This window comes from Solea senegalensis, unplaced genomic scaffold (genome assembly GCF_019176455.1).
Source record: "Solea senegalensis isolate Sse05_10M unplaced genomic scaffold, IFAPA_SoseM_1 scf7180000016469, whole genome shotgun sequence".
NCBI lineage: Eukaryota > Metazoa > Chordata > Actinopteri > Pleuronectiformes > Soleidae > Solea > Solea senegalensis.
Genome location: NW_025321813.1, coordinates 1 through 9,588, shown reverse-complemented (window position 1 = coordinate 9,588; position 9,588 = coordinate 1). Strand labels below are relative to the sequence as shown.

The window sequence follows — 9,588 nt, the reverse complement described above, 5'->3', positions numbered from 1 at the left end:
ATTGTTTGAGTCTGTGACTGATGACAACATAGTTTTTGGCTTCTAACTTTCTGTTCCGTTTTTTTATTTTTATTTATTTATTTATATTTTTTTTTATTATCATTTTTTTGTTGTGTTAATGCTTGTCTTTTGTGATGGTTACAGTTCAGTTCTCCTTAATCAGTTGTTTTATGTACATGAGTACTCTATTTAATTTTTTCTAAATACCTTTTAATGCACTTGTTTGTCAATTTATGTTTTTGAAAGTATTTTTGATAATAAAAAACAAAAAAAAGGGGTCAGGGTCGGGCCTGGTTAGTACTTGGATGGGAGACCGCCTGGGAATACCAGGTGCTGTAAGCTTTTACACCGCTGCACGCTTTTTACACTGCTGCTTCCGTACAAGAAACATGCCCCTCCACGAGCAGGGGCCTTGCCTAGTCCATAAAGGCACTCTCTGTCGCCAGCCCCTCGGCTTACGGCCATACCACCCTGAGCACGCCCGATCTCGTCTGATCTCGGAAGCTAAGCAGGGTCGGGCAGGGTTAGTACTTGGATGGGAGACCGCCTGGGAATACCAGGTGCTGTAAGCTTTCACGCTGCTGCTGCTGCTGCTGCTTTCTTACAAGAAACATGGGCTCGCAATTAAATTGACGCACAGGCACGGGTTGATGTCTTTCTGGTTTCAGCTTCGCTTTGCTTTTCACAGAAAAAGAGAATGGTGCACCGTTCCTGGTGGCACTGCAATACCAGGTCAATGCAAGGAGTGAAGAGAGCAAGCCCCAGTTTTCACCTCCCACTGCTCAAAAATGCATTTATTATTTAATCCCCATATAGAGGACATATCAGATATTAAACTGATAAGAACAGATACTACACTTGATCTTAGCCAAAAGGCCGAGAAGCGATGGCCCACAGGTGTCCGGGGCCAACCCAAGATCTTGGCACACAAGTCAGTTGTTGTGGTGCCATGTTTTTAAGGGCGCATAACAAAGGCTGCTGCTGCTGATCACCTCCGCCCCAAGGTTGACCTAAGTGCACCTCTGAGCCTTGACAGACAGCTGCTTGACATTTGACACACTCAAAGGGCGGAGCCTTACAGCAAAGCCCACCAAAAATAACTTAAACTCTTGAACGTCCCTCTCCACGGAAGTCTTTAGTAAAAGGCGAAAGACTTGTGCATTTTGAAGAGAAACCAGAGTCAACGTAGCCCCTGTCCTGGAGAGCAGCCGAGGAGTCTATCCGCCGGAGTCACCACAGTTTCGGTCGGCCGGCCGGCCGGCCACCTTGGGACGGCCTTCCTTCAACGTTTTTGCTTAGTCGGCCAATAAACCGCCCAGATTTGACTGCATGTTTGGAAGCGCTTTCCCACTGTCGGTTGTGCGCTGCAGTTTTCTATCAGTCGCTGAGGCTGTGGCACATTCCTCGCTCACTGGCACACCTCCAACATTTAGTGGTAGACGTGAGTGCATGAGCAAAGCAGCTCCGTGTCACACTGAGCAGTACAACCTGCCGGGCCATTTCCCACCTCATCCGGGCTTCTGAAATGGTGAGTTGCTCCTGGCATCACTTCAACATCAGGTCACTGCACGGAGGGAACAGAGCAAGCGCCAAAGTATTAACCCTTGGCATGATGGCCATGGATCCATCTCCAACAATCGAGTTCTTCTACAAAGAGTTGGGAAAGGGAGCGTGACATTTGCTTTGAGCTGAAAGACAACACCCACAACCATCACGCTCCCAGCAACTTGGAAAGCCTGGGGATGTTGCTCCGCAAGGACGTGAGAAGTTTGGAGATGGGCACACAACGTTGAACTTCGGGCGGCTGACCTTTGCTTACAACGACATCATCGGGGAAAAGCGCGGACGCAGCACCCCACTAGCAAAAATTATGCAGTCAAGACTCCCACGTTTGGGGAATTTGCAGGGGTCAACACAGCCGGAGTGCAATGGCTGAGCCTCGCCCTGGGTGAACCGCCGGCTTGATCATGGTATCTCCCCTGCCAGGTAAGTATGAGGTGTACTCGCCAAACACCGGGTGGCTCTTGCCAGACACAGCTCTTTGGCTGATGGTGCTGGAAATGAATAATCCCAGAGGCCAATGCCTTGACTCAGTTGCTCGTTAATGCTGTGCTATGTTCAACTTCAACCTCCAGCACACATTGGAGAGGAAACACTCGACCTTTTTTACTGGCATACCTGGCTGTCGTTTCCTATAGATTCAGCAACAACTGGACATGACGGCACCAACAGCCGCTTGCCCATCTCGGTGTCGCTTCCCGATACTGGACTAGAGTGTAGCATGTGGTGGAGATAAAGGCTGAAGTGCAGTGTGTCCGAAAGGCTGACTTTTGAGCCCCGCCACGCGCAGGGGGCCTTGCCCAGTCCATAAAAGCAGTCTGTGTCCCCAACCCCCCGGCTTACGGCCATACCACCCTGAGCACGCCCGATCTCGTCTGATCTCGGAAGCCAAGCAGGGTCGGGCCTGGTTAGTACTTGGATGGGAGACCGCCTGGGAATACCAGGTGCTGTAAGCTTTTACACCGCTGCACGCTTTTACACTGCTGCTTCCTTACAAGAAACATGCCCCTCCACGAGCAGGGGCCTTGCCTAGTCCATAAAGGCACTCTCTGTCGCCAGCCCCTCGGCTTACGGCCATACCACCCTGAGCACGCCCGATCTCTTCTGATCTCGGAAGCTAAGCAGGGTCGGGCTGGGTTAGTACTTGGATGGGAGACCGCCTGGGAATACCAGGTGCTGTAAGCTTTTACGCTGCTGCTGCTGCTGCTGCTTCCTTACAAGAAACATGGGCTCGCAATTAAATTGACGCACAGGCACGGGTTGATGTCTTTCTGGTTTCAGCTTCGCTTTGCTTTTCACAGAAAAAAGAGAATGGTGCACCGTTCCTGGTGGCACTGCAATACCAGGTCAATGCAAGGAGTGAAGAGAGCAAGCCCCAGTTTTCACCTCCCACTGCTCAAAAATGCATTTAATATTTAATCCCCATATAGAGGACATATCAGATATTAAACTGATAAGAACAGATACTACACTTGATCTTAGCCAAAAGGCCGAGAAGCGATGGCCCACAGGTGTCTGGGGCCAACCCAAGATCTTGGCACACAAGTCAGTTGTTGTGGTGCCATGTTTTTAAGGGCGCATAACAAAGGCTGCTGCTGCTGATCACCTCCGCCCCAAGGTTGACCTAAGTGCACCTCTGAGCCTTGACAGACAGCTGCTTGACATTTGACACACTCAAAGGGCGCAGCCTTACAGCAAAGCCCACCAAAAATAACTTAAACTCTTGAACGTTCCTCTTCACGGAAGTCTTTAGTAAAAGGCGAAAGACTTGTGCATTTTGAAGAGAAACCAGAGTCAACGTAGCCCCTGTCCTGGAGAGCAGCCGAGGAGTCTATCCGCCGGAGTCACCACAGTCTCGGTCGGCCGGCCGGCCGGCCACCTTGGGACGGCCTTCCTTCAACGTTTTTGCTTAGTCGGCCAATAAACCGCCCAGATTTGACTGCATGTTTGGAAGCGCTTTCCTACTGTCGGTTGTGCGCTGCAGTTTTCTATCAGTCGCTGAGGCTGTGGCATATTCCTCGCTCACTGGCACACCTCCAACATTTAGTGGTAGACGTGAGTGCATGAGCAAAGCAGCTCCGTGTCACACTGAGCAGTACAAACTGCCGGGCCATTTCCCACCTCATCCCGGCTTCTGAAATGGTGAGTTGCTCCTGGCATCACTTCAACATCAGGTCACTGCACGGAGTGAACAGAGCAAGCGCCAAAGTATTAACCCTTGGCATGATGGCCATGGATCCATCTCCAACAATCGAGTTCTTCTACAAAGAGTTGGGAAAGGAAGCGTGACATTTGCTTTGAGCTGAAAGACAACACCCACAACCATCACGTTCCCAGCAACTTGGAAAGACTGGGGATGTTGCTCCGCAAGGACGTGAGAAGTTTGGAGATGGGCACACAACGTTGAACTTCGGGCGGTTGACCTTTGCTTACAACGACATCATCGGGGGAAAGCGCGGACGCAGCACCCCACTAGCAAAAAATATGCAGTCAAGACTCCCACGTTTGGGGAATTTGCAGGGGTCAACACAGCCGGAGTGCAATGGCTGAGCCTCGCCCTGGGTGAACCGCCTTCTTGATCATGGTATCTCCCCGGCCAGGTAAGTATGAGGTGTACTCGCCAAAGCCCGGGTGGCTGTTGCCAGACACAGCTCTTTGGCTGATGGTGCAGGAAATGAATAATCCCAGAGGCCAATGCCTTGACTCAGTTGCTCGTTAATGCTGTGCTATGTTCAACTTCAACCTCCAGCACACATTGGAGAGGAAACACTCGACCTTTTTTACTGGCATACCTGGCTGTCGTTTCCTATAGATTCAGCAACAACTGGACATGACGGCACCAACAGCCGCTTGCCCATCTCGGTGTCGCTTCCCGATACTGGACTAGAGTGTAGCATGTGGTGGAGATAAAGGCTGAAGTGCAGTGTGTCCGAAAGGCTGACTTTTGAGCCCCGCCACGCGCAGGGGGCCTTGCCCAGTCCATAAAAGCAGTCTGTGTCCCCAACCCCCCGGCTTACGGCCATACCACCCTGAGCACGCCCGCTCTCGTCTGATCTCGGAAGCCAAGCAGGGTCGGGCCTGGTTAGTACTTGGATGGGAGCCCGCCTGGGAATACCAGGTGCTGTAAGCTTTTACACCGCTGCACGCTTTTACACTGCTGCTTCCTTACAAGAAACATGCCCCTCCACGAGCAGGGGCCTTGCCCAGTCCATAAAAGCAGTCTGTGTCCCCAACCCCTCGGCTTACGGCCATACCACCCTGAGCACGCCCGATCTCGTCTGATCTCGGAAGCTAAGCAGGGTCGGGCCGGGTTAGTACTTGGATGGGAGACCGCCTGGGAATACCAGGTGCTGTAAGCTTTTACGCTGCTGCTGCTGCTGCTGCTTCCTTACAAGAAACATGGGCTCGCAATTAAATTGACGCACAGGCACGGGTTGATGTCTTTCTGGTTTCAGCTTCGCTTTGCTTTTCACAGAAAAAAGAGAATGGTGCACCGTTCCTGGTGGCACTGCAATACCAGGTCAATGCAAGGAGTGAAGAGAGCAAGCCCCAGTTTTCACCTCCCACTGCTCAAAAATGCATTTAATATTTAATCCCCATATAGAGGACATATCAGATATTAAACTGATAAGAACAGATACTACACTTGATCTTAGCCAAAAGGCCGAGAAGCGATGGCCCACAGGTGTCTGGGGCCAACCAAAGATCTTGGCCCACAAGTGGTGTGGCGTTGCCATGTGTTTTTAAAGCATATAACAAGGCTGCTGCTGCTGATCACCTCTGCCCAAAGTTGACCTAAGTGCACCTCTGAGCCTTGACAGACAGCACCTTGACATTTGAGCTTACACTCAAAGTAGCCTTACAATAAAGCCACCAAAAATAACTTAAACTCTTGAGCGTCCTCTCCGTCTTTAGTAAAGCGAAGACTTGTGCATTTTGAAGAAACCAGAGTCAAGCGTAGCTATTCCTGGAGAGCAGAGAGTCTATCCACGCCCGGGTCACCACAGTCTCGGTGGCCGGCGGCCGACCTACGCTAGAACGGCCTTCCTTCCAACGTTTTTGCTTAGTGCGGCCAATAAACCGCCCAGATTGTGCATGTTTGGAAGCGCTTTCCTACTGTCGGTTGTGCGCTGCAGTGTTCTATCAGTCGCTGAGGCTGTGGCACATTCCTCGCTCACTGGCACACCTCCAACATTTAGTGGTAGACGTGAGTGCATGAGCAAAGCAGCTCCGTGTCACACTGAGCAGTACAAACTGCCGGGCCATTTCACACCTCATCCGGGCTTCTGAAATGGTGAGTTGCTCCTGGCATCACTTCAACATCAGGTCACTGCGCGGAGTGAACAGAGCAAGCGCCAAAGTATTAACCCTTGGCATGATGGCCATGGATCCATCTCCAACAATCGAGTTCTTCTACAAAGAGTTGGGAAAGGGAGCGTGACATTTGCTTTGAGCTGAAAGACAACACCCACAACCATCACGTTCCCGGCAACTTGGAAAGACTGGGGATGTTGCTCCGCAAGGACGTGAGAAGTTTGGAGATGGGCACACAACGTTGAACTTCGGGCGGCTGACCTTTCCTTACAACAACATCATCGGGGGAAAGCGCGGACGCAGCACCCCACTAGCAAAAATTATGCAGTCAAGACTCCCACGTTTGGGGAATTTGCAGGGGTCAACACAGCCGGAGTGCAATGGCTGAGCCTCGCCCTGGGTGAACCGCCTTCTTGATGGTATCTCCTGCCAGGTAAATTATGGGGTGTACTCGCCAAACACGGGTGGCTCTTGCCAGACACAGCTCTTTGGCTGATGGTGCTGGAAATGAATAATCCCAGAGGCCAATGCCTTGACTCAGTTGCTCGTTAATGCTGTGCTATGTTCAACTTCAACCTCCAGCACACATTGGAGAGGAAACACTCGACCTTTTTTACTGGCATACCTGGCTGTCGTTTCCTATAGATTCAGCAACAACTGGACATGACGGCACCAACAGCCGCTTGCCCATCTCGGTGTCGCTTCCCGATACCGGACTAGAGTGTAGCATGTGGTGGAGATAAGGCTGAAGTGCAGTGTGTCCGAAAGGCTGACTTTTGAGCCCCGCCACGCGCAGGGGGCCTTGCCCAGTCCATAAAAGCAGTCTGTGTCCCCAACCCCGCGGCTTACGGCCATACCACCCTGAGCACGCCCGATCTCGTCTGATCTCTGAAGCCAAGCAGGGTCGGGCCTGGTTAGTACTTGGATGGGAGACCGCCTGGGGAATGCCAGGGTGCACTGTAGCTTTGCATGCATGCTGCTGCTTCCTTACAAAACATGCCCCTCCCGAGCAGGGGCCTTGCCTGAATCCATAAAAGGCACTCTCTGTCGCCAGCCCTGGAAACTACGGCCATACCACCCTGAGCCGCCCGATCTGCGTCTGATCTGGAGCCTAAGCAGGGGCCAGACCGAGGTTAATTACTTGGATGGGGAGACAGCCTAGAGGCCACCAGGTGCTGTAAGCACTGCGCTGCTGCTGCTGCTTCATACAAGAAACATGGGCTCGCAATTAAATTGACGCACAGTCACGGGTTGATGTCTTTCTGGTTTCAGCTTCGCTTTGGTTTTCACAGAAAAAAGAGAATGGTGCACCGTTCCTGGTGGCACTGCAATACCAGGTCAATGCAAGGAGTGAAGAGAGCAAGCCCCAGTTTTCACCTCCACTGCTCAAAAATGCATTTAATATTTAATCCCCATATAGAGGACATATCAGATATTAAACTGATAAGAACAGATACTACACTTGATCTTAGCCAAAAGGCCGAGAAGCGATGGCCCACAGGTGTCTGGGGCCAACCCAAGATCTTGGCACACAAGTCAGTTGTTGTGGTGCCATGTTTTAAAGGGCGCATAACAAAGGCTGCTGCTGCTGATCACCTCCGCCCCAAGGTTGACCTAAGTGCACCTCTGAGCCTTGACAGACAGCTGCTTGACATTTGACACACTCAAAGGGCGCAGCCTTACAGCAAAGCCCACCAAAATAACTTAAACTCTTGAACGTCCCTCTCCACGGAAGTCTTTAGTAAAAGGCGAAAGACTTGTGCATTTTGAAGAGAAACCAGAGTCAACGTAGCCCCTGTCCTGGAGAGCAGCCGAGGAGTCTATCCGCCGGAGTCACCACAGTCTCGGTCGGCCGGCCGGCCGGCCACCTTGGGGCGGCCTTCCTTCAACGCTTTTGCTTTGGCCGCCAATAACCGCCCAGATTTGACTGCATGTTTGGGCCTCTACTGTCGCTGTGCTGCAGTTTCTATCAGTCGCTGAGGCTGTGGCATTACCTCGCCACTGGCACACCTCCAACATTTAGTGGTAGACGGATGCATGAGCAAAGCAGCCCGCAGGTCACACTGAGCAGTACAAACGCCGGGCCATTTCACCTCATCCGGGCTTCGAAATGGTGAGCTGCCCTGGCATCACTTCAACATCAGTAACGAGGAATAGAGTAAGCGCCAAAGTATTAACCTTGGCATAGATGGGCTATGGATCCATCTCCAACAATCGAAGTTCTTTCTACAAAGAGCTGGGGAAAGGAGCGTGACATTTGCTTTGAGCTAAAAGACAACACCCACAACCATCACGTTCCCAGCAACTTGGAAAGACTGGGGATGTTGCGCCGCAAGGACGTGAGAAGTTTGGAGATGGGCACACAACGTTGAACTTCGGGCGGCTGACCTTTGCTTACAACGACATCATCGGGGGAAAGCGCGGACGCAGCACCCCACTAGCAAAATTATGCAGTCAAGACTCCCACGTTTGGGGAATTTGCAGGGGTCAACACAGCCGGAGTGCAATGGCTGCGCCTCGCCCTGGGTGAACCGCCTGCTTGATCATGGTATCTCCCCTGCCAGGTAAGTATGAGGTGTACTCGCCAAACACCGGGTGGCTCTTGCCAGACACAGCTCTTTGGCTGATGGTGCTAGAAATGAATAATCCCAGAGGCCAATGCCTTGACTCAGTTGCTCGTTAATGCTGTGCTATGTTCAACTTCAACCTCCAGCACACATTGGAGAGGAAACACTCGACCTTTTTTACTGGCATACCTGGCTGTCGTTTCCTATAGATTCAGCAACACCTGGACATGACGGCCCCAACAGCCGCTTGCCCATCTCGGTGTCGCTTCCCGATACTGGACTAGAGTGTAGCATGTGGTGGAGATAAAGGCTGAAGTGCAGTGTGTCCGAAAGGCTGACTTTGAGCCCCGCCACGCGCAGGGGGCCTTGCCCAGTCCATAAAAGCAGTCTGTGTCCCCAACCCCCCGGCTTACGGCCATACCACCCTGAGCACGCCCGATCTCGTCTGATCTCGGAAGCAAAGCAGGGTCGGGCCGGGTTAGTACTTGGATGGGAGACCGCCTGGGAATACCAGGTGCTGTAAGCTTTTACGCTGCTGCTGCTGCTGCTTCCTTACAAGAAACATGCCCTTCACGCAGGGGCCTAGTCCATAAAGGCACTTCGTCGCCAGCTCCTCGCCACGCCATACTACCTGAGCACGCCTCCCGCTTGATCTCGGAAGTTAAGCAGGGTCGGGCCGGTTAGTACTTGATGGAGACCGCCTGGGAATACCAGGTGCTGTAAGCTTTTACGCTGCTGCTGCTGCTGCTGCTTCCTTACAAGAAACATAAGGCTCGCAATTAAATTGACGCGACAGGCACGGGTCTTTCTGGTTTCAGCTTCGCCGCTTTTGCTTTCACAAAAGAGAATGGGTGCAATCGCTCCTGGTGGCACTGCAATACCACAGGTCAATGCAAGGAGTGAAGAGAGCAAGCCCCAGTTTTCACCTCCCACTGCTCAAAAATGCATTTAATATTTAATCCCCATATAGAGGACATATCAGATATTAAACTGATAAGAACAGATACTACACTTGATCTTAGCCAAAGGGCCGAGAAGCGATGGCCCACAGGTGTCTGGGGCCAACCCAAGATCTTGGCACACAAGTCAGTTGTTGTGGTGCCATGTTTTTAAGGGCGCATAACAAAGGCTGCTGCTGCTGATCACC

General features: G+C 51.8%; 18 non-coding genes and 1 pseudogene across 18 annotated transcripts; 7 read left to right on the top strand and 12 right to left on the bottom strand.

Annotated features, from left to right (window-relative positions):
- The first annotated feature begins 453 nt into the window (after window positions 1-453).
- LOC122763126 lies at window positions 454-572 on the top strand. The gene has a single exon (XR_006358892.1). It is a non-coding gene; the product is annotated as a 5S ribosomal RNA (ribosomal RNA).
- Window positions 573-695: 123 nt separating this feature from the next.
- On the bottom strand, window positions 696-888 carry LOC122763118. The gene has a single exon (XR_006358885.1). It is a non-coding gene; the product is annotated as a U2 spliceosomal RNA (small nuclear RNA).
- A 181-nt stretch (window positions 889-1,069) lies between these two features.
- LOC122763121 lies at window positions 1,070-1,183 on the bottom strand. The gene has a single exon (XR_006358888.1). It is a non-coding gene; the product is annotated as a U5 spliceosomal RNA (small nuclear RNA).
- Window positions 1,184-1,830: 647 nt separating this feature from the next.
- On the bottom strand, window positions 1,831-1,994 carry LOC122763110. Its single transcript, XR_006358878.1, has one exon. It is a non-coding gene; the product is annotated as a U1 spliceosomal RNA (small nuclear RNA).
- A 403-nt stretch (window positions 1,995-2,397) lies between these two features.
- LOC122763124 lies at window positions 2,398-2,516 on the top strand. Its single transcript, XR_006358890.1, has one exon. It is a non-coding gene; the product is annotated as a 5S ribosomal RNA (ribosomal RNA).
- A 110-nt stretch (window positions 2,517-2,626) lies between these two features.
- LOC122763125 lies at window positions 2,627-2,745 on the top strand. The gene has a single exon (XR_006358891.1). It is a non-coding gene; the product is annotated as a 5S ribosomal RNA (ribosomal RNA).
- A 124-nt stretch (window positions 2,746-2,869) lies between these two features.
- Window positions 2,870-3,062, bottom strand: LOC122763116. The gene has a single exon (XR_006358884.1). It is a non-coding gene; the product is annotated as a U2 spliceosomal RNA (small nuclear RNA).
- A 182-nt stretch (window positions 3,063-3,244) lies between these two features.
- On the bottom strand, window positions 3,245-3,357 carry LOC122763120. Its single transcript, XR_006358887.1, has one exon. It is a non-coding gene; the product is annotated as a U5 spliceosomal RNA (small nuclear RNA).
- A 647-nt stretch (window positions 3,358-4,004) lies between these two features.
- On the bottom strand, window positions 4,005-4,168 carry LOC122763109. The gene has a single exon (XR_006358877.1). It is a non-coding gene; the product is annotated as a U1 spliceosomal RNA (small nuclear RNA).
- Window positions 4,169-4,571: 403 nt separating this feature from the next.
- Window positions 4,572-4,690, top strand: LOC122763107. Its single transcript, XR_006358876.1, has one exon. It is a non-coding gene; the product is annotated as a 5S ribosomal RNA (ribosomal RNA).
- A 110-nt stretch (window positions 4,691-4,800) lies between these two features.
- Window positions 4,801-4,919, top strand: LOC122763106. Its single transcript, XR_006358875.1, has one exon. It is a non-coding gene; the product is annotated as a 5S ribosomal RNA (ribosomal RNA).
- A 124-nt stretch (window positions 4,920-5,043) lies between these two features.
- Window positions 5,044-5,236, bottom strand: LOC122763114. Its single transcript, XR_006358882.1, has one exon. It is a non-coding gene; the product is annotated as a U2 spliceosomal RNA (small nuclear RNA).
- Window positions 5,237-6,156: 920 nt separating this feature from the next.
- On the bottom strand, window positions 6,157-6,315 carry LOC122763112. The gene has a single exon (XR_006358880.1). It is a non-coding gene; the product is annotated as a U1 spliceosomal RNA (small nuclear RNA).
- Window positions 6,316-6,717: 402 nt separating this feature from the next.
- Window positions 6,718-6,840, top strand: LOC122763108 (annotated as a pseudogene).
- A 334-nt stretch (window positions 6,841-7,174) lies between these two features.
- On the bottom strand, window positions 7,175-7,366 carry LOC122763113. Its single transcript, XR_006358881.1, has one exon. It is a non-coding gene; the product is annotated as a U2 spliceosomal RNA (small nuclear RNA).
- Window positions 7,367-7,549: 183 nt separating this feature from the next.
- Window positions 7,550-7,660, bottom strand: LOC122763122. The gene has a single exon (XR_006358889.1). It is a non-coding gene; the product is annotated as a U5 spliceosomal RNA (small nuclear RNA).
- A 623-nt stretch (window positions 7,661-8,283) lies between these two features.
- On the bottom strand, window positions 8,284-8,446 carry LOC122763111. Its single transcript, XR_006358879.1, has one exon. It is a non-coding gene; the product is annotated as a U1 spliceosomal RNA (small nuclear RNA).
- A 402-nt stretch (window positions 8,447-8,848) lies between these two features.
- Window positions 8,849-8,967, top strand: LOC122763115. Its single transcript, XR_006358883.1, has one exon. It is a non-coding gene; the product is annotated as a 5S ribosomal RNA (ribosomal RNA).
- A 320-nt stretch (window positions 8,968-9,287) lies between these two features.
- LOC122763119 lies at window positions 9,288-9,483 on the bottom strand. Its single transcript, XR_006358886.1, has one exon. It is a non-coding gene; the product is annotated as a U2 spliceosomal RNA (small nuclear RNA).
- Window positions 9,484-9,588: the final 105 nt, after the last annotated feature.